The 27,870-nt window shown below is 39.6% G+C and overlaps 2 protein-coding genes across 5 annotated transcripts in view; both read right to left on the bottom strand.

Moving 5' to 3' along the window:
* LOC121861795 (palmitoyltransferase ZDHHC1-like) overlaps nucleotides 1–11,847 on the bottom strand; it is a 39,833-nt gene extending 27,986 nt beyond the window's left edge. Inside the window, exon 1 of the mRNA XM_042359715.1 lies at nucleotides 11,764–11,847. The gene's annotated coding sequence lies outside the window, so the exon portion shown is untranslated. The remainder of the gene's footprint in view (nucleotides 1–11,763) is intronic.
* The window catches only part of LOC121861796 (tRNA-dihydrouridine(16/17) synthase [NAD(P)(+)]-like), a gene marked incomplete at its 3' end in the record, with an annotated part of 75,190 nt that extends 55,576 nt beyond the window's left edge, over nucleotides 1–19,614 (bottom strand). For 2 of the 4 annotated variants that reach the window (XM_042359716.1, XM_042359719.1), the window contains 1 exon segment: nucleotides 19,463–19,614. 4 annotated transcript variants of the gene reach the window in all.
* Nucleotides 19,615–27,870: the final 8,256 nt, after the last annotated feature.

The following is a 27,870-nucleotide window of genomic DNA, read 5'->3' as shown; positions in this document are numbered from 1 at the left end:
TTCTAATTAACTATGACCCGTCTACCTTACTCGGTCCTACAAAATCTAATTACTGAATCACCTTAATCAATTACCTACAGTAGTCTAGTTATTTACACCTTCATCTAAACGCCTATTCAGACAGGAATTTCGACTAAACTTTTACTGCATTCGAAGGAGTAGGTTGAGTACTTGGGGAACTAAGCTATCATTGCCACTCCTTGAACAGACACAGAAAAGAACTCACCTGGACTGGTAACACGACAGGTGATGAACATAGGTAATTTGGTATACTAATGATGTCTGCGTTTACCTGGAGAGTCTTCCATGCTTGACCAACTGACACTAGTGGTAAGTAGCATTGCTGTCTTCACTTTCATCATCACTACGAAATAAACATATCACTGCACGCGTCTCATAATGCTGCCATTTACATATGATAAACAACGTCAACACTTACCTTTTTTGTTAAACACTTGAATAATGTTTAGTTGTTGTGGTGACGTGATAAATGTGTGAGGACTAACACTAACTACCGCCTCCAAAACTATTTACCACCACCAAACACATTTTTGTTTTACTATTTATAACTAAAAAATAAAACCTTTAGAAATATACTTTAATTAACACCTGATGATCGATTTAAAGAAAACAGGTAAACAATAAATGTATATCAGATAACTTAAAGGTTAGTTATGTTTTATCTGTAAATCTACGTAACTACAGATCAGCACGGACAAGCTTGGCTCTATACGACACACGTTACCTCCTCCAACCATCCACAGATTTAGTCCACTCTCGGTGTCAAGGAAACTGAAGCCATATAATTTGCTTAACTTCATATAGTTTTCAGGCTTCATTTAACATCTTGTCCCTCTTGCTCAGAGAGAGACCAGCACTATACACCTGAGACAAGCTTGAACGTGTCGAAAAATTCCAGACTGGTGAACTGAACAGCTGACACACATCCACCTATGCAATATAGTGTTTGTCCAGCAACTTTTTGAAATCTTTAGTCATTTCACCCAAAAGAGACGAAACTTGTACAAAACCTATCTAGTTCAGTCAATGTTAGCTATTGTTCAGATTTTCCTCTAAATAACTGTTATGAGGTGAAGGATAAATGTCCATTGTTCAATTAGCAATCATGTTTACAAAATGAGAAATCTCACTTTAAAAAATTTTCAGACCAAAACATTATCCAATTTTAACTTCTAATTACAAAATGAAATACTGAGTTAGTTGTTACCAAGACTTAACTCTGAGCTGTTACTGTATTCCGCATTAAGCGTCTCATAAAGTATATAAATATCTACATAAACTAAATATAGTAAAATAATGATAACTCTATGGAAATATACCCACTGAATCGATGACACTGTTGACATATGTATACGCCAACATCACCGAGGACATACTGTACTCTATGACATAATTATGGGTGAGAGAACCACTTGGCACATATACCCACGAAATTTTCCGTGATACTAAAATTAAACACAATCCTCCATGATACACCGAGGTTGAAGATAATGGTGGCGCGCGCGCACACACACACACACACACACACACACACACACACACACACACACACACACACACACACACACACACCTGGATAACAACAGCCGTGGCTCTCAAGGTTACTGGGGGCATATTTCAACATCAATAATCTATTTATGTCTTCCCGTTCCGTCTATCTGACCTATTCTTCCTAAACCCAGGACGAGAGGCGGGTGCTAGGAGTGAGGGATCAACATGAGGAGAGTAAAAATATGTGCACCCCTCTCTCTCTCTCTCTCTCTCTCTCTCTCTCTCTCTCTCTCTCTCTCTCTCTCTCTCTCTCTCTCTCTCTCTCTCAACATGATATATATTAAACTAATGTACTGATGTGTCGGTCACTTAAGGGTCAACAAGAAAGGGTTAAGGTGTAGTGCCCAGACAACTATACACAACTACCCATAGATTCATTTACGTGAATGTAACTTTCAACTGAACACATAAAGAACTTCCCAGGATTTTATTTTGATGTAGATGTAAATTTTCAGCTGAATGTTTTTCCAAGTTAAAATATGAAGTTGGGACTGGGTTGTTCTTATGGCGGCCAGTACGTGCTCGTGTGGGCTGGATGCGGTTATAGTGTGAACAGCAATTCGCGGACAAGGAATCTCGGGTGGAATCAGAAGCCGGTGTCGAGGATGGTGCAGAAATTTCTCACCAAATTTACAGATGAGGTCATGGTGATGATCAGAGAGAGCCGAGAGGGTAAGTGTGTTGAACGCTTCTTAATATATGAAGTAGGAGGAGGCGAATAATCTTGTACGCAGTTGTTCACGGATAATGGAAGCTTCTACCATCATCTATTAACTGGCCATGTTACCCGCATGGACGACAGTAAACTGCCAAAGCAGCTACTTTACAGTCACCTAACGAATGGTAAACGTAACGCTGGCGGGCAACTGAAAAGGTATAAAGACAGTCTTAAGACAAACCTGAAAAAGCGAAAATCGACTCCCTCACCTGGGAGACGATTACTCCACACGGTAACGCTTGGAGGAGCACCACACGAGAAGGTGGCAATATTTCGAGTTACCCCGACTGCATACCGAGGCAGACAAGCGCCAGCGCCGGGAAGACGCTGCCGCCGTCCCTCTCGCACTCGATGTACAGTAGTCCTCCACTAGTGCAACATCTGTGGTCGACCCTGCCGGTCCCGTATCGGCAGGGTCACCTCAGAGCTCACCAACGAAAGTGACATCATTGTATCATAGACTAGCAGAAACGCATTCGCTAAGCCACGGTAGGACGCCACCCTCCGGGAGGCTCCACATTGTCTCACTGTTCAGTCCCCAAAACTTCTTCTTCCATCAATAGTTCATTAACAGTGTATGTAAGTTCCACCATGTTTTTCACTACAACGGTACAGCAAAGTATATTTTTTTAGCATTACTGTTATTATTTTATTGTCTAATCATTACTATATATAACACCACCCATCATCACTACATATAACATCATCCAACATCACTACATATAACACCATCCATCATCACTACATATAACACCATCCATCATCACTATATATAACACCATCCATCATCACTACATATAACAGCACCCATCATCACTACATATAACAGCACCCATCATCACTACATATAACACCATCCATCATCACTACATATAACACCATCCATCATCACTACATATAACACCATCCATCATCACTACATCTAACACCATCCATCATCACTACATAACACCATCCATCATCACTACATATAACACCATCCATCATCACTACATATAACACATCCATCATCACTACATATAACACCATCCATCATCACTACATCATCCATCATCACTACATATAACACCATCCATCATCACTACATATAACATCATCCATCATCACTACATATAACACCATCCATCATCACTATATATAACACCATCCATCATCACTACATATAACACCATCCATCGTCACTACATATAACACCATCCATCATCACTATACCATAATCACTACATACCATCCATCATCACTACATATAACACCATCCATCATCACTACATATAACATCCATCATCACTACACATCCATCTACATATAACACCATCCACATCATATAACACCACCCATCATCACTACATATAACACCATCCATCGTCACTACATATAACACCATCGATCATCACTACATATAACATCCATCATCACTACATATAACACCATCCATCATCACTACATATAACACCATCCATCATCACTACATACAACACCATCCATCACTACATATAACACCATCCATCATCACTACATATAACACCATCCATCATCACTACATATAACACCATCCATCATCACTACATATAACACCATCGATCATCACTACATATAACACCATCCATCATCACTACATATAACACCATCCATCATCACTACATATAACACCATCCATCACTACATATAACACCATCCATCATCACTACATATAACACCATCCATCATCACTACATATAACACCATCCATCATCACTACATATAACACCATCCATCGTCACTACATATAACACCATCGATCATCACTACATATAACACCATCCATCATCACTACATATAACACCATCGATCATCACTACATATAACACCATCCATCATCACTACATATAACACTATCCATCATCACTACATATAACACCATCCATCATCACTACATATAACACCATCGATCATCACTACATATAACACCATCCATCACTACATATAACACCATCCATCATCACTACATATAACACCACCCACCATCACTACATATAACACCATCCATCATCACTACATATAACACCATCGATCATCACTACAGATCGGTAAAGTAGTTTCCGAGATTCTCGTGCGGACATACAGACAGACTTCTTTGTTTTATATATATAGATAATAGATGAATGATCGTCATACTCGATTCTGAGTGATAGTTGAGTACTGTAGTTGGAGTGAAGATGATGACAAAAATTCCAACACAACTTTGTTTCTATATGGTCAGTTTCTCCTTCCATATGATAAGCACTTTTATCACATTGAGTTAACGGTATTTACCCAAAATGGACGAATTTGAATCTCTCTTAGAGGAGTACAACGAGTCTGTGAGTCGAGGAACCAAGAGAGAAGCCTCGCCGTCCTCCTCCTCCAGCCCCAAGGCGATGAAGCTCCTCTTGGACGGCGAGTAACTCGAGGCCTTTAAAGTTCCCGTCACCACCACCACAATCCCCGTCACCACCACCACCCCCACCACCCTCACCACCACCACCACCTCCCCCGTCACCACCACCACCTCCCCCGTCACCACCACCTCCCCATCAACACCACCCCATCACCACCACCACCGCATCACCACACTCACCACCACTTCCCTCATCACCACCACCACCACCATCCCTGTCACCACCACCTCCCCCCCGTCACCAATTAATTTCCGTCACCAATTACACTCCCCTGTCAACATTACAATCACCCTCACCAACCCCGTCACCACGACCTCCCCTACCCCTGTCACTCACTCACTCCCTGTCAACAATTCCCCACCCCTGTCACTCCCACCCCCTGTCACCCCCCACCAACCCAGTCACCAACACCCCGGTACCACCAATTCCCCCACCACTCACCCCCGTCATCAACACCCCCACCAATTTCTGTCACCAACACCCCACCAATTCTGTCACCAACACCCCCACAACCCCGGTGTACCACCACCCCTGTCACCAACACCCCCACCCACCCCCTGGAACCACACCCCGTCATCAACACCCCACCACCCCCTGTCACCACCAATTTCTGTCACCACCACCCCCGTCACCCCCCACTCAACCCAGTCACCAACACCCCCCACCAATTTCTGTCACCACCAACCCAGTCACTCACCACCCCCCGTCACCACCACCCCCAACCAACCTGTCACCAACAATTTCCCCACCACCCCTGTCACCACCAACCCAGCTCACCACCAATCTCAACCAACCCAGTCACCAACACTCTACCCACCCCTGTCACCACTCAACCCAGAAGTCACTCACCACCCCTGTCACCACCAATTTCTAACCAGCCCAGTCACCAACACCCCCACCACCCCGTCACCAACACCCCACCAACCTGTCACCACCCCCACCACCCCCGTCACCACCACCTCATATCGCCATAGCCGTGAAGATCTTCCCCATTTGTTATGGAAAAACCTTCGTTTCCAAAAATATATCTGCAGCGACTTCCAGGGGATAGCAGATCATTACCACCTCATCTTAAACAATGGGAAGATCAGAGACGTGGTAGTGAAGAGACTCCGCACCGGTCAACCACTAACAGCTGAAGCCCGAATCCTAAAGAAGCTGGCCGGCGCCGGAGGTGCTCCACTAATGTACGGGGTCACAAATAAACCTTCTGCCCTGGTGATGGAGTTTTGTCCCGGGTTAACCATAACCAAGGCGGTACTAGAACTCGACAGAAAAGACCTACATCACGTCCACTACGCCGCCTTCTTAGCTATACGACACTTCCACCGCGCGGGATATTATCATAAAAACCTCAACAGCGATAACATACTAGTAACCACAACACTCCCTTTCAAATGCCACATAATCAATGTCGCAGACGCCAAGAAGTTCACAGGCGATCGTGTCTTCGATCGAAAGATGCAATATCAAGATTATGGCTTTCTTGACCGTCTAAAGCGGATAATCGATCAGCGTTGAATAAACAAAATCTATATATAACCCTTATAAACCAATAAAACTCACAACAATATAAAGCGTTTATCTAAACCCTACACTGTTGCCTATCACCACTAAACTAATGACAACTCTGACCCAAAACACCACACACCGTCGGGTACCACTGCTACTTACTTATATTTCAAATTCCTTGATTATATTTTTTTCCAATTTTTCTGTTTACAAGGATACTCCATTAATGTATTATCCTATTTTATTTTTTCTTTAATAAAACGTAACAACAAAGGAGAAAAACAAAAGAACAAAGACAAACACAATATTTTCCTCCTCTTCTTTTATCAACTCTTTTAAAGGAGAGAGAAAGAGAAGACGAAAGCGGGGAGAGCAAGGTTTTCTCTTTCTCTCCTCAATACACAGAGAGAGAGAGAGAGAGAGAGAGAGAGAGAGAGATGTCATACAATGCATCACATTCCCTTCTCCATCTTTCATCTCTTTCTCTTTTTCTTATGATGGTAAGAGGAGGCAGGAAGAGAAAGAGAAAGGAAGTGAGGGAGAAAAAATAACTCACTCTCTCTCTTTCTCTCTCTCTCTCTCTCTCTCTCAACATGATATATATTAAACTAATGTACTGATGTGTCGGTCACTTAAAGGTCAACAAGAAAGGGTTAAGGTGTAGTGCCCAGACAACTATACACAACTACCCATAGATTCATTTACGTGGATGTAACTTTCAACTGAACACATAAAGAACTTCCCAGGATTTTATTTTGATGTCGATGTAAATTCTCAACTGATTATTTTTCCATTGTTTTTTTTTTTAGGGGAACAGAAGACTTGATTTCCCCAAGGCTTTAGTGATTTACAATTCCTGGTACATTTATTTTAAGGTCTTCCGGCACTAAACTCTGCACAGGTTAATCAATATTAGTCAGGGATTACTTGCATATCTATCTATCTATCTATCTATCTATCTATCTATCTATCTATCTATCTGTCTATCTATCTATCTATCTATCTATCTTTCTAAACCGAGACTGAGATCAATAGTAGGCGAAAAGGAAACCAATTTGTTCACCTGTGTATAATCCAAAACTGTCGGATAATTTTTCAAGTCTAATATCAGGGTCTCAGTTCATACAAGTATAAAATTTTTGAGGGGTTGACATCCCTGGGTGATGGAGGGGTCAATTATTTAAAACAAGGAAATATTTACCAATTAGTGCTGGTATTTGTTTACCAATTATCAAATGACCTGTATATGTGTTTTTGTTTTTGTTTTTCCATGTAATGACACAAACTGTATTTGATTAATTAAACCTACACACTGTACCGCTCGTTTATTTATTGGGGCAACACATCTATTACATCATGGTTGTTCATCATACCCACGTACTTTATGTAAACATGAGTGTTTATTACTCTTAAAAGGGACAGCTGCCCAGGACCCAACCACTTGTCGTAGCTCAGGTGTCCAGACAACACAGTTTGAGTGTACATATACTTCAGCGCCGAGACGACAATATTATATCGCGGGTGAGGTCAGGGCCGGTCCCTGGCCCACCAGCAGATGTTTGTCCAGGGCCCCATAAGAGATATAGTAATATAATGGTTGCTGGCCATAGGGCCACCAATGCTGTTTCACAAACAACCACCACACCTTGAATTGATGAACTGTATGACCTAGTATCAAAGACTAGACCGAGAAAACCGGACTGCTGGGTAGACAAAAGCAAATGGCGTAAAGGAATTTCCCCCCCAGTATCACCCTGCCGGGGGACCGAACCCGGGTCCATTAGCTTGTAAGGCGAGCATGCTGACCATAACATCTGCGTTACTGTACCCACACCACAGGTCACCCGTGTCAGGGATCCACCAATTCAACATATGTCAATACTCTCGGGCGTCACTATCTTATACATCATAATAAGACTACCCACAACCTCACACCACAAGCTACCAGATCCTCACAGCGACATTACTAACCCACTAAACCACTCACCTAAAAACCTTCATTTATATACTAAAGCTTAACATCAGGAGCACCAATCAACTAATACACACATACAAACAAAAGGTACTAATACTCTTCAGGCATTATGTGAAATAAATTACCTTCTACTCACTCTCCTGCAGGAATAACTCGAAGAAAAACATAACAAAATCGTAAGACAATAATAAAATATACACCTGATAATCCTCTTTAAATAACAGAGTGGTGAAGGCGGCTGTTAGCGTCTAGTATTAGTGAGAGGGAAGTGAGTGGGATGGTGGATTAAGAGGGCTCATAACACACATATATATTACCCACTTCATACCAGTTACCTCCTACATAAGCTTTTAAGTTGATGCCAGGAGAGTGTACAGGGTTACCACACTCACACTTATGGAGTATCTTATGGGGGTTATTGACCATGGATGACAAGGTATATGTCTCTCTCTCTCTCTCTCTCTCTCTCTCTCTCTCTCTCTCTCTCTCTCTACACAACCACCACCACAACAACCAACCCGTGACATCCACTACTACCACATTTAGTATCACCATTTTCCCATATATATTCACCATCACATTCCCCTCCACAACTCACATTAACAACACATTCACTATCAATTTCACATTCACTATTACCTCATACACATCACTATCGCATCTACTCGGGCATCAATCATCATTTTCGCTTACATTACCTGTCTAATCTAATCACTATCACCTGTATAACCCGAGTCACCTTCACACCTCATTAGTCATCAGTATTTCTCTCATCAACATACACAACTAATTACTTCCACGTCAACAACTATCAACACTGACTATCCCGTCTTAAAGATTACTATCATCACTAATACCACTTTACATCCATTATCACCTCAAACATCACTAGAATAAACTAAGAAAAAGTAAATATCACAACGTTTAATTTTCCCTCTTTTTTTTTCTTTTAATCTATTCTGGTTAACAATATTTTTAAACCCAGAAAGACTTGGTGTTCGTGTAACTTGAAATCAGTCTTGTAAGGTCCCCCCCTCCTCCTCTTCCTCTCATTCCAGTTTCTATGATATCGGTAAATGAGCAAAACAATTTTCCTTCTTCAAAAATTTAGTCCCGAGGTAAAATACGTGATTTGTATGGGGTACGTTGCCGAGTATTAGACTTTTACTGGTACGGATGTCTTTCATAAGTTTGTGTCCTCAGCACCGATATCATTCAGTTAACTACTAAAATCTGTTTGATTCTTCCCCCTGAACCACAAACCCCGATTTTCAGACTCGTAAACGCTAAGCAGTAGACTGATACATTATTTTCTCCATAAATGCTTCGGATTCATGAGCCTCTATCTCGGGGTTCGTGGTTCAGGGGGAGGAGCAAACGAACTCTCCATGAATCAGCGTTTATTTTTGTCTCTTATCCATATCCAGATAACCGCTATGAACATTTTGAAAAGTAACACAATTTTCTCAATAGGAGGAAAATCTCTCTCAGAAAAGTCTAATTTCGTCAAAACTTTCGCCTCTATAACCTTTAGTTCAAACTTTTCTCTAGCTCTTGGTGTCATGCTCAACGTATCGCCGGAACCATTCAGTGTGTAGAGAATCGAACCCCTTGCCATTTCTCAATTAGGATCACATACTAAACCCAACTTCGATATCTTTCTGAAATTAAGTTTTGGGTTACTAGCCCAGTATGAGCCAATAACACTCAGCTTAATGTTACTTTCTGGATAGGGATTGTCCCAGGCCTTTTTTAGTTCCATGGAAGCAGCAAAGAAAATCGAGAAGATAGAAAACGATAATGATTAAATTGTTCTTAAGACTAAAGACTATTCATCATATCTTACAGTATTCTCTATAATGATGAATATATATACTTTGTGAAATTCAGTCGGAAAATTATAAAACAAACTTATAATTCCTTAGACATTTCTTATCCATTCCCTCAGAGATAAAAGCGCTAAGGAGGGAATTTTTCTATTACGTTGGGATCCAGAGATAAGCGTCCTCCTTTCTCACGCTACAGCTAGGACCAACCAAGCAGCCATAAACTCCCGTGTTGCTAGGGTCATTAGTGAACTGTTACTAGGCCCTGGCGTTACTCGTTGCTAGGTAACATTGAGCACAGCAAAGAATACCCCCCCCCCTCAAAAAAAATAGTAACAAATAAATAAAGACTCCCATGATATTACCAAAGAGCCATTGTAATTTTAAATGCCATAGCACCATTAATACCAACAGAAACGGGAAGAGAGGAGCAAGATATAAACATTACTATTCACGAACACCAAATCCGGGAGGACGGGGGGGGTGTGGGAGTAGCAAGTATCTTAAGTAAAATCAATACAGTTCAAAACAGGGGGAACTTAGCATAGTTATAAATATGCTCATAATAATTTTTTTTTATAATCTTACAGTATTGGTTTAGTCTATTTTCACCATTATTAAAGTCACTATCACCATAAGGTATTACCATCATGCACCAGTAACTCCACATCCACAACTATTTTGATATCCACTAACAACTCCAACGTCACCATCACCATCTCGACAACCACTATCACTCTCAAAATGGTGGTTCTATTTACATTTAGTTTTATATCCACAATAACCATCCATTCAAAACACCTGTCACACACACACACACACACACACACACACACACACCTATCACCATCTTCATATTCATATTATTTCCACAACTACTATCACTATCACAACTACTAGTATCACCATCACAACCACTACTATCACCATCACAACTACTAGTATCACCATCACAACTACTACTATCACCATCACAACCACCACAATAATTATGGTCTCTTCACTATCATCCTTTACAACCAATAACCATATCCACGTGTTATTGTTATCCCCACAACCAGTCACCACCATTTCACAACCACTTACATATCCACAACCAAATCAGCTTTAGTTACCTTTATCATCCAGAACAATTAATATAGATCCACATCCATTTCCAATCTAATCCACATCCACACAGTCTAATCCACTTACACACTGCCTGATCACCTTCACATCAATCTATCTCTTAAATCATAATTCACGATCACCTCCACAACCACCACTATCACCACATCCACTATCATGTGCATCGCCATATTTCACCTCTACAACCACTATCACCCTCAGATGCAACAGCCAGTTCTTCACCTACACACACAAACACACACACACACACACACACACACACACACACACACACACACACACATATATATATACACAAAACACATAGACGAAGGAAATTGGCACATGTTACCATATAAATTTACACAAAATAAACACTTGGGTTTTGGCGTGATATTGTTATTTTTCTATTTTTTTTCTTCATTTCACAGTTGTTGACAAGAAGTTTGTACATAAGAATCCTTGCACAAGATATGATCCATGTTGGCAGGTGGCACACATGACTCACATCTTTAGACCTGGAGATAACAATCTTTTCCACATCATGAGATCACCGACCGTGACTCATGAATAAATAGCAAGCAAGCAGTAAAGTAAATTCAATTCAAAAGGTTTTCTTCACTATCTTTAAATTACCACTAAAATATCAATGATATTCAACAGAAGAATGGCAGGAATAAAGAAAGAGAAAACAGCAAGGGAGCGATCATAACTTGCCCCTCACTCAACCAAAAACGCACTGACACGCGCGCTCTCCACGTTGCCAATATTCAGGTCTGGAATGCGGCGTCCCGGCAACCATGAGATGCCACATATCGCTAGATGCCGGCACTGCACAGGATTACAAATGCATGCACGCACGCGCGCACGTAAATACACACATGCAGGCACACATCCACACACACATGCGCGCAAGCGCTAATTCGAAGTTTAGTATTACATTAACCAGTTTTTAACTTCTGTTGTTATCTTTCTTTACGGTGCACTACAAATGTTTATTTTTTTAAATCAACCAAGTTCCATACAAACAAACACTGCGATACCTTTCCTTTATGTTAACGAGAGAACAATTCGGTGTTTTGAACTATGCATGTCAGAAGGTTGAATATCAAGAGGCAGGAAAGGTAGAGTCACAAGTGAGGGTTAACCGTGGCAGTGTAGTCGGCGCCTCATCGCCCTGGGAGACCTCCTCGACCACACATGATAATCAATATGAGAGACTTACCCGTCTACTCGTTAAGGTTTAAATCTGTACCGTGATGGGAGCCTCACTCTGCTGCACCTCACATTAAACTGTTATGATAAAGATTAGAGGAGCATAACACGCGATACTGAAGCAGAACCTAGGCGAGGTGCAGACCGTGTAGCAGAAACCACCCTTCCTCAGAAAACTTATCAGCATTGTTTTCAGTTTTAAATATAGAGCCACGGGTTTTTTAGTTCTTTTTTTTTAATACAAGATTTGCCCCACTGACCACAAGATGAGTTGGAATGAGAAAGGGATGGACGTAGGTCTCGAAGGAAGTACGGACGGATAGCAATAAGTCCCTCACACTTTTATGGGAAACATATAATCAAAATCTGGTCACAGGCACCCGTGGCTAATAATGTCAGAAAAAAAATCACCCATCTAATTTTCTGGTGCGGTTCTTCTCTTCCTCCTCAAACTAGATTTGTAAATGAACTAAAAATGTCGTATTACAGTGTTTAGAAAGGAGCGAACCTGCTAAATAAACCATAGGTGATCAATTAACATACTTCCAAACTACAGTACACCCCGGGCCCTCACTCTTTAGCAACCCCCAAAAATGTGGTATATTTCTTATGGATGAAGAGTTATATAAGGAATTTAACTACAACTTAAAGAAAACCTTAAAAACATATATCCTAATGTTTGTTTTTAACGTTTGGCAACACTCAACAATCAAGCGAGTGTTTGTATACAATTTTCAATGAAGGTCGCCTCGTCTTGTCATACTCAGGTTTAAACATAGAACTGGGAGAGGTTAGAATTATAATGAACTAATTAAATATTTACCATCCAAGAAGACTCCGAAGGTTACGTTTCATTATAAGTTAGAGGAGAATTATATTATATCTTCATACCAGTATTAGCTGCGGTGTCTACGTGTACGTCGCCCGGGTTTGTTTTTCGAGCACCTAATAGCTTATGTCCATGACCACATCATCGGCTACACTACATCCACTACTCTACAATTCATCAACTATACCATGTACAGTCACGCTCAAGATTCTTCGAACACTGCTGGAGACAGTTGGCAACTCAAGGCTGTTTGCTTACTATAGTACGTAGTAAAAATTATGAATGACTGTAAAAGTGATCAGTGATTGGTTACTTAGTTCCCCGTTGCTCAATTAATGGTTGGGCTTTGTTTCGTATTATATTATACTACGTACTATAGTAAACAAACGGCCTAGAGTTGCCAGCTGTCTCCAGCAATGTTAGAAGAATCTTGAACGAGACTACAATAAATACATACACTACAATATCTACGGTATATCCACTTAACAACCATCTAAAATCCATCCACTACACTATCTACACAATATCCACTACGCCTATTGGTGTGTGTGTGTGTGTGAGTTACGAACTACGCCGTTTGTGAAATTGCCCATTTCATGAATTGCGTAGTCAATTTGCCCCGTTTATGAAATGCATGGGGTCCGAAACGAGCCTAGACCAACCCAGCCTAACTTAACTCAATGCAAACTAACCTACCAAACCACCTCACTGACAGGACGCCAGTTATGTCCTCTTAAACCAAGCAGCACACCAGAAGGATGTAGTACAGTACTGTGCCTGGTAACGTACACCCTTTAATCTCCACGACAGCAGGAAAAGCAGATACGGTGAAATTACTCTCATATGGCTCTACTCTTATTCAAAGATACTCTGATATCTCACTAGACCAAGTCATTCTTTATTGTATTCGGGTGAGGTATTGAGCTTACTGCATTTATCTGTTTTCTTATCTTTATCTGAGTGGCCAGCCTGTTCTGTTTCCTTGTCTGATAAGAGACTGGCCACCACATGGCGGGCGGTTGGCTGCCAGCTGAGTAATGGGAGCGTGCATTCACACACAAACCCCATCCCTCATGTACACCCCTTCCTTCACACACCCCTCACGCACCTACCAACCCTCCCACACACACTCCTTCCCCCATACACCCCTACCCTGACACACCCCAACCCTGACACACCCCCTCCCTCACACACACATACCCTTTAATTGAGTGTTTGGTGACCATATCAGCCCCTCTGAGCAAATGGTTAGGTGTGGTTAGGTTAGGTAGAAGTACAGTACATCACAATTGTAGTAAACACTTACCTTGTTGCTGTAACACCCCAACCTCCTGAGTCCTCTTACCTAAAATAGTAAGAAAAATTACGAATGATGCAGGTATGAATCACAAACCTTATTGGTTACTTAATTACTACAGGCAAATGGAAACTGACAACCATACTAATTAATTCTACTTGTAAGCAGCATGACAATATATATAAATAACTAAATATTATGAGACAAATACGAACAAAATCAGGGGCGGATCTAGGAATATCAAAAGAGGGGGGTCCAAGAAGTTGTAGGTGAAGGGGGAACATAGCGGTGAAGCCAGCCCACCCAGCTGGGGGGTTGGGGGGAGCGCTGTAAGACCCCCTAGAAAACATTTTGAAATCTAACCAATATCATAGGCATTTTGAGGCCATTTTGAAGACATGTGCACTTGATAGTAGGAGATATTCTGAGTCAATAATAAATACTTTTTACGATACAAAAATGCCTGAGTACAACACTGCATTAAAGAAAAAGTAATGAAATTTTCTGGTGAAAACGGGGGTCCGGACCCCTAGGAACCTATCTGGATCCGCCCTTGAAAATACTGTGCAAACAGAAGAGATAATCTGCTTTGTTGATTTATGAATGCTGCAGAACACATACAGAACAACCCTAATGTTTATGGTATGGTTACTCGTTCAATGTTGAGTGAGAATGTTTAGCTATTCATTCTACACGCGGCTGTTTTGAACATTTATTGCAGATTAAACTACATTTGAAGTACTGTACTTATTCAAAAAACATTCTAGCTTCAAATACCAATAGTACATAACTGGTGAAAATCAGACCCATGTTCACACAAGTTTTTACCAGGAATTACCTAAAAATAGACTCCTGCGGTCTTGACAAACACAGGGGGCACCAAGCACCTTGTATAGCCTCAGGTTACTTTGCAATTTTTTACAGATTTTTGTTTTTATTTATTTCATGGATACTTAAATTAATATCATGTTCCTACATATTGCGAAAAATTATTTTACTTTACAAGAAAAGCCAAGCTGGAAGTCAGCTGCAGTCACAGTGTTACTCAGTCAAAGAAACTTCCTCTTACTCCTTCAATTCCCCTCGAGCTTACCACCAGCATCACTTACCCAAATGTCTAAACCCTCAGCAGCTGCTTCTTCCAATTCAAGTGAGCAAAGGAAGAGGAAGATGTTTAATTCAAAAGAAACGGTCAAAACGTTGGATGAACTTGACCATGAACTGTATCAGTTGTGACACACTGAAACGGGGTAAATGAGAGCACAGTTTGCAACAAGAGACTGAAGGCTGACAAAATTCTTGCAGTCATCCATACCCAAGACCATCCAGCATTTAGGGTCGCAACTATACCAAGAAATGAAGAATGCTTAGAAGATTTGGAAAGCATGCAATGATCTAAAGCTGCAATGAATGGTCTAAAGATTCAAGCTGAGGCAATGGAAATTAAAGCTTGTAAGCTTGATAGAATTGGCAAGACAATTCTGCTCACTAGCTACAGTACCAGGTTTTAATTAGTCTAGGAAAATAGAGATTTCTACATTTTACGAGTACCAATCGGGGCAGAGGACAATTACAATGGCAATGTAATTTATCAAAATTACTTTGTGTGAGTTTAATTACAATTATATTGTACTTTGGCAAGTAATCGATTGCAATTATAAATGTTTGTTTGAGAAAACTTTGTAAAATAATTACCTTTCCACGTCTCCCCATCCTCCTTAAATCTACCAAATGGCATCAAAGACAGGCAGACAAAGTTTAATAAAACATTAATGTAAGCCAGAACTTTCCAATAGCCAGAAATTAAATTTGCTCGGAATTTTTCCGTTAAATTTCTCTCAATTCCGGGTTTGGAAACAATTTTTGAGGTTGAAAATCAGGCACATTTTCTGAAAATTCTGAGAAAAAATTCCGGAAACTCTCTCCCCCCAAAAATTTCCGGGCCTGGGAGCAAATTCCAAGGATGAAATAATGTGTAATTCTGGAAAATTCCGGAACCTCTCACCAATTTTTTCCCCGGGTCTGGGAACAAATTCATAAGATGAAATAATGCAGAATTTCCAGAAAAATTTGAGAAACTTTTCAGGGTATTGAACATAATGAATAGCAATTACATTAAAATTTTTGGTACTCAACAATTATATGAAAGTGTGTAATCCATTACAAGTACTCATGCTTGGTACAGTAGTGGAAATGTGTTCCTACCTCTGTGTTAGCCCGTGTCTCCAAACAGCCAACCTATATGACATACAGTACTATAGCAAACCTATCAACCAATCATATCTGCCGTTACACTACCAATACCCAATCACTCATAAATAGTAATACTGTGACTTTCCGTGTGGAGACACGGGTTACCACAAGGGGTGTAGGAACACATTTCTGCAACTGTACCAATTGTTTTCTTAAGTATTACACTGGGAGAAGAGTCCAAATTAACCAGGAACCTCAACCTAATGAAAATTTGTACAGAACACAATTTATTTCTAACACAAGGACAATCCAAACCAAAAGGAACAATTGCTCTTTTCATATTTTGATATTTTCCCTGATTTTTCCTGCAAATAAAGAAAAACTTGATGACATCAAATTTGCACTTGAAGTGTTGACAAAAGCTTTCCAGCTACCAAATGAATGCTAAGTGACAAAATGCTTCCCTGTGTTCTTTAAAAGGTTTTCAATATGAACTGTCAGTGGCAAATTCCCACCAGACCTTACCTACCTAACCTAAAAATTGTACTGTAGCTAAAACAACTATCTGTGCAGGTGGGGGTCGATATACCGTACTTTGAAATTTTACGTGTGACTAGTGACAGCCCCAATATACCAAAATTTATCGTCCATGGTCTCATATTGTTTCCCACAAAGTATGCACAGATAGTTGTTTTAGCTACTGGACATAATCTTCCTTCCTTGGATAAAGTTTGATTGGTTCACCTAAATTAACATAATAATTTATATTGGGCTTCAAAATAGCCCTTGTCAAAATTATCAAAGACAAAGAAGGGATCTTATACAGGCCACTGACCTCCTTCCCTCAGCATGGCCATGTCTAGTAGATGGTCATTAGGTAAATAAAGTAAATACTGTACAAGCACTAACATCCTCGGAGAGGTAAGCTTTGTTGGTTCACCTTATCTATGATAAATCTCATAAAGTAACATTTGCTGGAAGTATTTGTGTGTATGGAAAGGAAGCAGGGAAGCATTCGTTTTGTATCACCAAACTAATATTACAAAAAAAGTGGAAAATCCTTGTTATGTTTGGGGTGATATTAATAATATCAGAAAGATAAATCCATATTCATCAATTCAAAAAATTTCTGATGTTGCTGTTTTCTAGTGAGTATGAAATGGAAGCATTAATATCTGTGAAATGTTCCTGCTCACATGAACAGTTGGTGGCACGGAGCATCTTTATTTACGAGAAAATCTAGGGAAAACCCAAGATACAAAAACTTATTCTTCCACCCAATTTGTGTTATTTTTGAGCTAACAAATAAGTTTTGGTAATAGTTGAAAACAAGGGTCCAGATTATCCAGCTACCTAACCAAAAAATTTTATTGAAGACATTTTTTATCTCAAGAATAAAGGAAATCGTTTGGAGAAATAGCACTTCATATTCAGTTTTTTTCACCTAGTTTTTCCCATAAATAAAAACACTTCAGTGTCCACTTCATTACGATCCCATGTTTACACATCATGGTTGACAAACACTTCGCAGAAATTGAACGCTTCCCGGCCATTGACCAATCACCCTTTTTTCCTCTCTATACAAGCCTACCTAACCTAACCTAACCAATCCCAAAATAATAATATTACTAATAATAATATACTTAAATCCTAGGATAGTTATATTTTATTGGTTCATCTTAGCTATGATAATAATAACATTTTCAGGAACTGTTTGTGCTTATAGAAAGGACAACAACACTGCTGCTGTTGTATAATAATAATGGTTGTCCTTCGTGTAACAAGGATGGCCGGCCCAAGGGCCACCTAGGCGTGAATTTGTTTAAGGTGTAGAAGCTGTCGCCAACACAACAACCACACCTTAGGTTAATGAGCTGCATGATCCGGTGTCAAGGAATAGTCCAAGAAGACTGAATAATTCGCCAACTACATTGGCTAACCATTACCCCGAAATACGACCCACAAATCAATTAGCACCCAGGTTCCCAATTACTACTGGGTAGACATAGGCAAATGGCATAAGGAAACTTGCCCATAGTTTCATCCTGTCCTGGGATCAATCCCGGGTCTGCTCTCTTGCGAGGCAAGCATGATGACCATTACATGACAGGTGTAATGGTCTGTTGTGTACTGTATCATGAAACTAATAACATAGTTACAACAATTTCAAATTATATTATTATTGTCCCTATTTTTAATATTCTTATTGTAAGAAATAATAACTTATCATCATTGTCTATACAAAAATTTTCTAAAATTGCCGGTTATTTTTTTGTGTGTGAAATGGAAAAGCATTATTAATGTCCATGTAATGTTTGGACTCATCCTGTTCACATGAACTAATATAACACTTTCTTCGTGTGGGTGGGTGACTACATCTTTATTTACGAAAAAAAAAGAGGAAATTTTGAATACTAAGTGCTATTCCTCCACCCAATTTGCTTTGACCTTGAGGAGATTTTGGGGGGATATTTTCAATGACCTGTGTTCCTGAACTATAAAATTATGGACATTTCACCAGACAGGATTGCATTAACGTTCCTTATTCACCTGTTTAATGATGAACTGGGATCACCTGAAGAATCTCCACCCGAGCTTACTTCACCTAATTATGAACCAACCACCTAATGCAAACTTATCCAAGCCTAACCTCATCCCCCAAAACAGTATCAGAGAAGTTTATCTTTAGGTGAAATAAGCTGGCGTGGAAAGGTGACCCATGACATGTTCAACAGTAGGTGCCAGTATTTTTTTGGTTAGGTTAATCATAAACCCGAACCTCTCAAACTATTATAACTTACCTTACCTGTAGATTTAGATGAATAAAGACCTTCTGCCACACAGTAAGTTAATCACAAATAAGATTCACGTTCACATATAATAGAGAATTACTGATGGTTTACCGCGTGCAGTGTTTACATCGGTTAATACTCCGAGTCATGTTATCCATCAGGCATCATTCATTTTGTTTTGCAATAAATAGTCTATATATATACATGTAAAGTGCTTTAATATCAATAGTTTCAGTCTCTTTTTAACATAAATAATTTATAGTTAATGCAACAGAAACAAAAATAATAAATTCTTGATAGAAAACGTTTCAGTATTTGTAAATCACAAATTCTCACTCTCGATAATTACATCCTTATTATCTATCTGCATGGTATTTTTTCTCTCTCTATCTGCTGATTTATCTATTTGTATATCTGCCTTCTATTTTTACATCCTAATTGGTGGGGGTGCGGGTGAGGGTTGGGGTGGGGGTGCGGGTGAGGGTTGGGACTGTAGGTTAGGTTGTGCAACACTCTTGGTACTGTAGGTTAGGTTGTGCAACACTCTTGGGACTGTAGGTTTCTGCAAAGCCATAGCAAATTCATTTTATCACCCACTTCAAACTGAATCACGTTAGAGAAATACCAGTGATACTGACCGAAGCTAGGATTTATAACTGAAAGGAACCCCTTTTTAATTATTATCAGTGCTAATTTTGTTTAAATTCCATCATATTGTTACCGTGTTGATGTTATGTGAAGAAACGTCTATATTAGTCAGGCATAATAAGTGGTTCTCACCTACGTTCTACGTTTTCTCTTATAAAAATTACAGAATATAAACAGGGTTACTCAAATAATGTTTAAAGCCTGTTAAAACTTTTTACTTTCTTACGACGTTAACTCTACTTCATTCTCTTTGCCAAGGATCGGCTAAGCCATTTGGGCAGTCAGTCACAGCTCTTTGCACTGTTGGCAAATACGGGGCATCACTGACTCCAGAATGTATGTGAACCTGCACCACCACTGTTGGTCAAGTCTGGTCTTGACATTGAGCTCTCCCTCGGTACTGTCACGGCGCTCTTTGGAAGATTATTGCAAGAGTTCACAACTCTCACTCAAAAAAAAAAGTTTGCCTTGGCAATTTTCTGAACTTGTGACCTCTCTAACCTGAGGCTGTGACCTCTAGTGGGGCTGACAGCCGATAGTATGAACACTCGATTGAGTGTTGTTCTCTGAGATTGGTAACAAAATTCTATTAAATCACCCCTTGCCCATTTATAGTACAAGCTAGGCGACTGCAGGCATTCTTATCTCTCTGGGTACCCGAGTACTAGGCACCAGACTGGTGGCCCTCTTTTGGACAGTCTTGATCAACTGACTAGCAGTCACTAGTATATTCCAGGGATCAGACAGGATGACAGTACTTGTATTGTACTCGAAACTGGGTACCACCATACAGCTGCAGGGCAGCTGTGAGCATTGCTGTTGTGAGCAGCCCCTGGGTAACATTGAGCATTGCTGTTGTGGGCAGCCTCTGGGTAGCTGTGATCATTGCTGTTGTGAGCAGCTACTCAGAAGCTGCCTCCCTTCAAGAGCAGATATAAGAATCAAGAGAATAGAGAATTTTCCACCAACACTACCGGCTGCGAAGATGATGGTGAGTGATGATGATGGTGGCGATACAAATAGACACATATTTGTGATTGGTAGGAAGGTCAAAAAGTAAGTGGGAGCAGTCAGCTCACTTATTAGAAAAACCAGTCAGCTCTATAGAGCATTAAGGAGTGGCCATAACTTTTTGCCAATATTTCTTGAACTAAACATGCCTTTGCCTTAAGCACTGCATGTGAGCAAATGTTTAGTTTTGCAGGACTAATTTTTACACCCTGTCATTTACATAACATAAGTGATAATAGCATTGAACATCTTCTGTTGGTGAAATTAAATTCTAGCAAATTTTGAGTGGTGATATAGCTTACCGGTACTGAGTGTACACAGCAAAAGCACAGGAAATTTTAAAAATAAAACTAAAGCAGAAAAAAACTTCCCCAGGCATCAACACTGCACCAACGAGGGTGCCAGCAAGGTCAAGACCAGCAGGACTGCTAAGTGACTTAAATTATATTACCCTGCCACAAAGGAATAAATACACACATATCTTAGTACAGCACACTGAAATTACATCTAGTAGGTGTTATTATAAAGAAAGTCATCCCAGGTACGGGGTCATTTCTTCCTCGGCATAAACTGAAAGGGTACGGAGGTTGACATCAACACCCAGGTCAGGCACCGAGGCATGTACAGGTGCTTTTATTATACTTACACACACTAGAAACACTTCTATACTTATGGGTAAGTCCAAAATTAAATTGTTTTTCTATTATTTGTGTGTGTGTGTGTGTGTGTGTGTGAGAGAGGTTACCAGCAAGGGTGATGTGGTCCATTTTTTAGTCCAATATGCCACTTTGGTCGCCCATAAAAGACTTTGTCTTGCTTTTCCATACTCCATAAACTGTTTCCTACAAACTAATTACACCCAAAATTAAAGATTTTTTTTGTAATATTTATTTTTCTATCCAGAGTAAGGGGGGGGGGACTGGGGGGTGATTTGTGTACTTTAGGGGTTAAGTATAGTCTCATCCTATTCCCTGGAGTTAAATAACATGGTACTCAAGGAGTTATCATCATGAAGGTTATTCTAAATAATAATACGTACAGGTAATTATCATTACACACAAAATGAAAAATAAAAATCAGCCCAAAATATAACCTTCCGTTTATTGATGCAAGATCTGTATTTGTTACCTTACAATCTTCACTCTGACATTTGGCTAGATATGAAGAATTTTTTTTTTTTTAGAAGAATAAATTACTTCATTTAATTGAGCTCTTCTGATAATTGTGACGGCTTCTCATAAAACTTGTCAATTGACAAAAATTGAAAACATTTCATATTTAATTAATTAAATCTGAAGTTTGTGTTTTTTCCTAAACATAAATTCATACCTTCAAATCTTTTTTCCAACAGCAAAATTTACACTGTGATCCTGCTGAACACCAGATGTAATTATGCTGCTTCAACATACTCAAGGTACAGTATTTCCTAGTTACTTTATACTACGCACAAGAACATTTTGAAATAAAAATTACTAATTGTTTTTATAACAATGAAGTCTTAATGAAAATATTCTGCAAGAAACTTACAAGTAAAGCAAGCAACTAGGGGGGAAGCAGTCAATAACTACTTGTACCTATGGTCATCTGTAATATATAGAGCCACAGAGAACTTGAGCATTACATATAAATGCCTATCTTCAAATCTGAAGACAAAAGTCCTGACTATTGATTATGTTCTGTTCATCTGGCAGTGGCAGTTCAGTCTATGAGCACATTAGTCACAGCATAGCTTACAAATTTGCTTTAAAGAAATATTACTTCAGAAATAAATTTCATACTTATATCATACAATTTTATTCTAACCTACAATCAGTTCAATAAATAGTAGATTCTGTTGTACAAGAATACATCCAAAGTAGGAGATACTATTATCTAATTATCTTTCATTTATCTTCACTAATTGGAAGTAATATGATTAATTAGGATAAAAATACATCATATAGGTATAGGATCCCTTATCTAGGAAACTTGGGACTGGAAGGTCTGAATCTGGAGTTTTCCAGATTTAGAGCACAAGATCTAGAATGTATTTATCTATATCAAATAAAATGCCATTAGCCTGGGAAAGTCACTATCACCATAGATTTTATGTAGTTTTTCTTTTTGCTTTATAATAACATAGATATTGGATGTACCAACAAGATGGACCTCATTGAACCACTTCAGTTAAGTACCTTTATATAAACGTTTTAACTAAACTTTCTGCAGAACTGAGTAAGAAATACTTCCTCTTGGCACTAACACCACCAATGTGAGGCAATTTAAAAATTGCACTGTATATTATTGGGGTTGAAGTTCATGAGTACCCACGTGTTACCGTGTTTTGAAAAAGGACAAAAAGCCTCCTTCAGCACTGGAAAGAGCACTACCATTCACTGCTCAATCGAAACACCGATGTGGATGACCTGACTACCCAGCAGGTCCCTCAGCATCCAGAGCTGACCCACCTCAGCTATTCTCCATCCCTGGATGAGGTAGCTACTGCCATTGCACAGATGAAGAATAACAAAGCCCCAGGGCCTGATGGAATCCCAGCTGAGGTGTATAAAGCAAGAGACCTATGCTTACCAGCCATCTCCACTCTCTCCTGGAGAATATATGGGAAAAGGAGGAAATCCCCCACGCTCTTGAAGACACCTCCATCGTCAATATTTATAAGAACAGGGGAGACCGGTCAGACTGTGGCAACTACAGCGGGATCTCTCTGCTGTCCGTAGCTGGCAAGATCATTGCCCGAGTCCTCCCAAACAGATTTCTTACTGAGGCAGAAAACTTCATCCCAGAATCTCAATGTGGCTTTAGACCATCATGTGGAACCACTGACATCATCATTGCTGCCCGCCAGATACAGGAAAAGTGCAGAGAACAGTGTCATGCTTGTACATGGCCTTCATCAACCTAACCAAGGCCTTCGGTTCAGTCAACAGGGAAGCCCTTTGGCGGACTCTCAGCCCAAATTTCATCGCCATTGTGAGGCAACTCCATGATGGCATGAATGGCAGTGTCCTGCACAATGGCACACAGTCTGAGTTCTTCCCCCATCCAAACAGGGTTAAAACAACTCTCTTTTCCATTTTATAGGCTGCCTTCCTTACTCGTGCCAGTGCCAATTAAGTCGGCGGGGGTGGACATCCAGTACCAGATGAAGGGTCTTTTCAACAGAAGATGACTCCAGGCAAGAACAAAGGTGTCGACAGCTTCCATAACTGAACTTCAGTATGCAGACAACCTTACACTTGTCACTCACACTGAATGCAACCTACAGGAAATCCTGAACACTTACGCAGATGCGTATGCACACTTCAGTCTTGAGGTGAAAGTATGTAAGACTCGGATTCTCTTTCAGTCTGCCCCTAGTTCAGTCACACCACCACCATCCATTCAGCTTAACGGTACTACCCTCTCTAATGTTATCCACTTTCAGTAGCTCAGCTCCCACCTATCCACCACCATGGACATCAATGAAGAGATTCAACATCAGATCAAATATGCATCTCAAGCCTTAGGCAGACTCAGTACCCGTGTCATCAGCTGTAGGGAGCTGAAAATATCCACAATGTTGCACGTTTATCGAGCAGTGGTCCTCCCCACCCTGCTATATGGCAGCAAGATATGGATCACATACAGGAGGCACCTCAAGGCACTTGAAAACTTTCACCAACATAGTCTACGTTCCATCCTCTGAATTCGCTGGGAATACAAGAAAACAAATGCCAGTATTCTTGCTGACACCAACTACAGGAGCATTGAGGCTACCATTAACCATGAACAACTAGGTTGGACTGGCCATGTTACCCACATGGACAACAGTAGACTACCAAAGCAACTACTTTACAGTCACCAAACGTATAGTAAATGTAACGCTGGCGGGCAACTGAAAAGGTATAAGGATAGTCTCAAGACAAACCTGAAAAAGTGCCAAATCGACCCCCTCACCTGGAAAACGATTGCTGCACACTGTAACACATGAAGGAGTACCGCATGAGGTGTCAATACTTTCCAGTTAGCTCGACTGCAAGCCAAGGCAATAAAGCACCAATGCCGGAAAGACGCTGCCGCCGCCGCCCCTCCCGCACTAGATGTGACCCTCCACACATGCAACATCTGTGGACGACCCTGCCGGTCCAGTATCAGCCTCTCTAATCAACTCAGAACTCACCAACAAAGGTGACATCCTTAATAAATCATATTATTTTATTAAAGCTGGAGGATCGTCATACTCAGTTCCAAGTGACAGCAAAGTAGTGGCAGTGTACTATGTTATGTTAATCGATGTTAAACATTTGAGGTCTTGTGTTTTCATTAAAATTATATATACTGTACAGTATATGGTGTCACTGCTCCTTTAAAACTCTGATATATTTACGAATATCCTGCGCTCACTAGTGACAGTCTAAAGTGAAAACGGGACTTGTGGCAACTGTCACAGTAGCCTGAGTGGGATGGGGAGGGTGTGTGTGAGGGGCAAGCTGGCTTCCCTCCTTTGTTCACTGTCTCCGTAACACCAATATGCCACATAGCTTAGGTGTCATCACAAGTTTTATTTAAGTGTCTTTATATTGCAACATATTTTTTTTCTTCATATCAAACTTACTAAGACAACTGTATTGTTTTGGTGACGTGAGGTAGAGTGTGGTGATGTAGGGGTTAGAGGTGTTGCCTTTATCATGTTATTCCTTGAGAAATTATATAAATCAATAAAAATAAATATAATTTTTGTAAGTAGGTAGAAAACAACATAAAATGCAATTTTTTGAAAGAAAACTAAAATAAAGCATTGTTTATGTTCAGTCAGGCAGGCCAGACAGTGTTGCTGCCGTGTGGTCCTTGTTATTCTATATACAGTAAAAACATTTGTAATGGCAAAATAAATTAGTTAAACCAAAAAAAAAGAAAAAAAAAGTTTTCCATGAGCATGTATGTGAGTAATAAGAGTAAAGAAATAAAATATTAATGAGTGCAAGAGAAAATTGATTTTACATTCCTATTTGGCTCGCTTGCCTGAGAGGCCCTGGGGAATTCCCCCAAAATACACGCACACATACTGATGTACTGTATAGTGGGAGGTTTAAATGTCTCGAGTACAAAATTATGCAAGCTTTCTGTCTTAAGAAAAAAATCCTTTTTCTGGACATAACAGGATGACTTTTACCAGAACTGATGGACGCTTCATGGCTTAACACCATTTCTGATGTCTTTATATTTTTTACATTTATTTTTCTTCAAAATTACTTCTACATAAATCGTAATGAGTAAAATAAATCCCGGCATTTTCTAATTTTGAACAAGTCATTTAACATTATTTCTGAAGAAAATTTTTTGTGTGTTCAAAGTAAATCTCAATTTGTTTTAAAATTATTAATGAAAGTTTTACAAGTGTGAAGTGAAGTACAGAACGTACCATTTATGCAAGAAAAATGTCATTAAAAATAACCTCTAGGAACACAACCTAGACCATTTTATCTCAATTCTTGCATGGTAGCTACAACTAAATTAAATTTATCTGATTTCTTACCAGGATTCATACCATATCTTGGCATTTTGATAATTTCATTTTATAATCTTAATCACTTTGCAAAAAGCTCAATATTTAATCTCAGTAAAACATGAATAATAAACAAGTATATTGTATACCCTATGTACATTATAATGAAAGGAAATGAGTTATATTGTCATTGGTACAGTCGTATACCTGCCTCTCATTACTATGTCCTGGGTTCAAATCCCTGGGTCGAACGCGAGACTTGTGTTATCCAGTGTGGTTCTATCAAATACATGTCTACACGAGCTGCTCACTTAACCTTAAGTGTGCATTAGTGCTACCACCAATATCCTACCCAAGGATAACTGGTTTTTGAGTACTGTACCTGTACTTCCAGACAGAGGACACCAAACAAGGGATTCCATACCTGTATCTAAATATTCAAATACAACAGTCACCACTCCTACACGAGTCCTGTGCTCCAAAGGCACCTGAACATTCCCTTAAGGTACTGTAATGTCATCATTGCTTTTATATACTTAATTCACATGTTTATATTGACAAAAACGGTAAAAAATTGGACTAGATATTTGTTGGGGGCAAGAGCCAAAATGTTTTTGTTTTTTAAAGAGAATTATGGAAATTATGAAGTTTCTTAGGAAAACTCAGATTCTGTACACAGAACCAGTTGAATAGTTGAGGTTGACTGGATACATACAAGTGGGAACACTCAAGTCGTTTGGAAGCTGAGAAAAGGAGATTATTAGCTTAAAAGAATATGTACTAGTACAGTATAATACAGAAGATGAAGAACCCTAATGTCACAGTAAAAGACAAAATTACCACAGTGGTGAGAAGAATTTGAGCTTACAGAGATGTCTGGAGTCATGGCTACCATAGTGACTGGGCAGATCATGCAATTACTATTACGTACAGTTGCAGACAATTTTCCTTGACACATTTGACAAAATCTGTCATTTATTTTAGGGTCATACAAGAAAGGGAAATTGGTATTTTAACATTTCCATATCTTATTTGTACAGCATTATAATTCTATTCAGGCAATAAATCCTGACATGATTTATAATGAAAAGCAGTGTTTACAAGTTATAAACCATTCATAAATTTTGACACACAGGTAGATGCAGATGTTGCCAGGTGCCAAAAGTATTTTGCTGGCAACCATAATTGACACGTGATAGCATTGCACAAAAAATGGAAAACTAAGTTACAAACATGACTGTGTAGGTAAAGCATGGTGGGATGTACTTCAAAC

This window comes from Homarus americanus, unplaced genomic scaffold, assembly GCF_018991925.1.
Source record: "Homarus americanus isolate GMGI-L3 unplaced genomic scaffold, GMGI_Hamer_2.0 scaffold8148, whole genome shotgun sequence".
In the NCBI taxonomy this organism is placed as follows: Eukaryota; Metazoa; Arthropoda; class Malacostraca; order Decapoda; family Nephropidae; genus Homarus; species Homarus americanus.
Note: the sequence above shows the minus strand (reverse complement) of the source record. Positions and strands in the feature narration are given on the sequence as shown.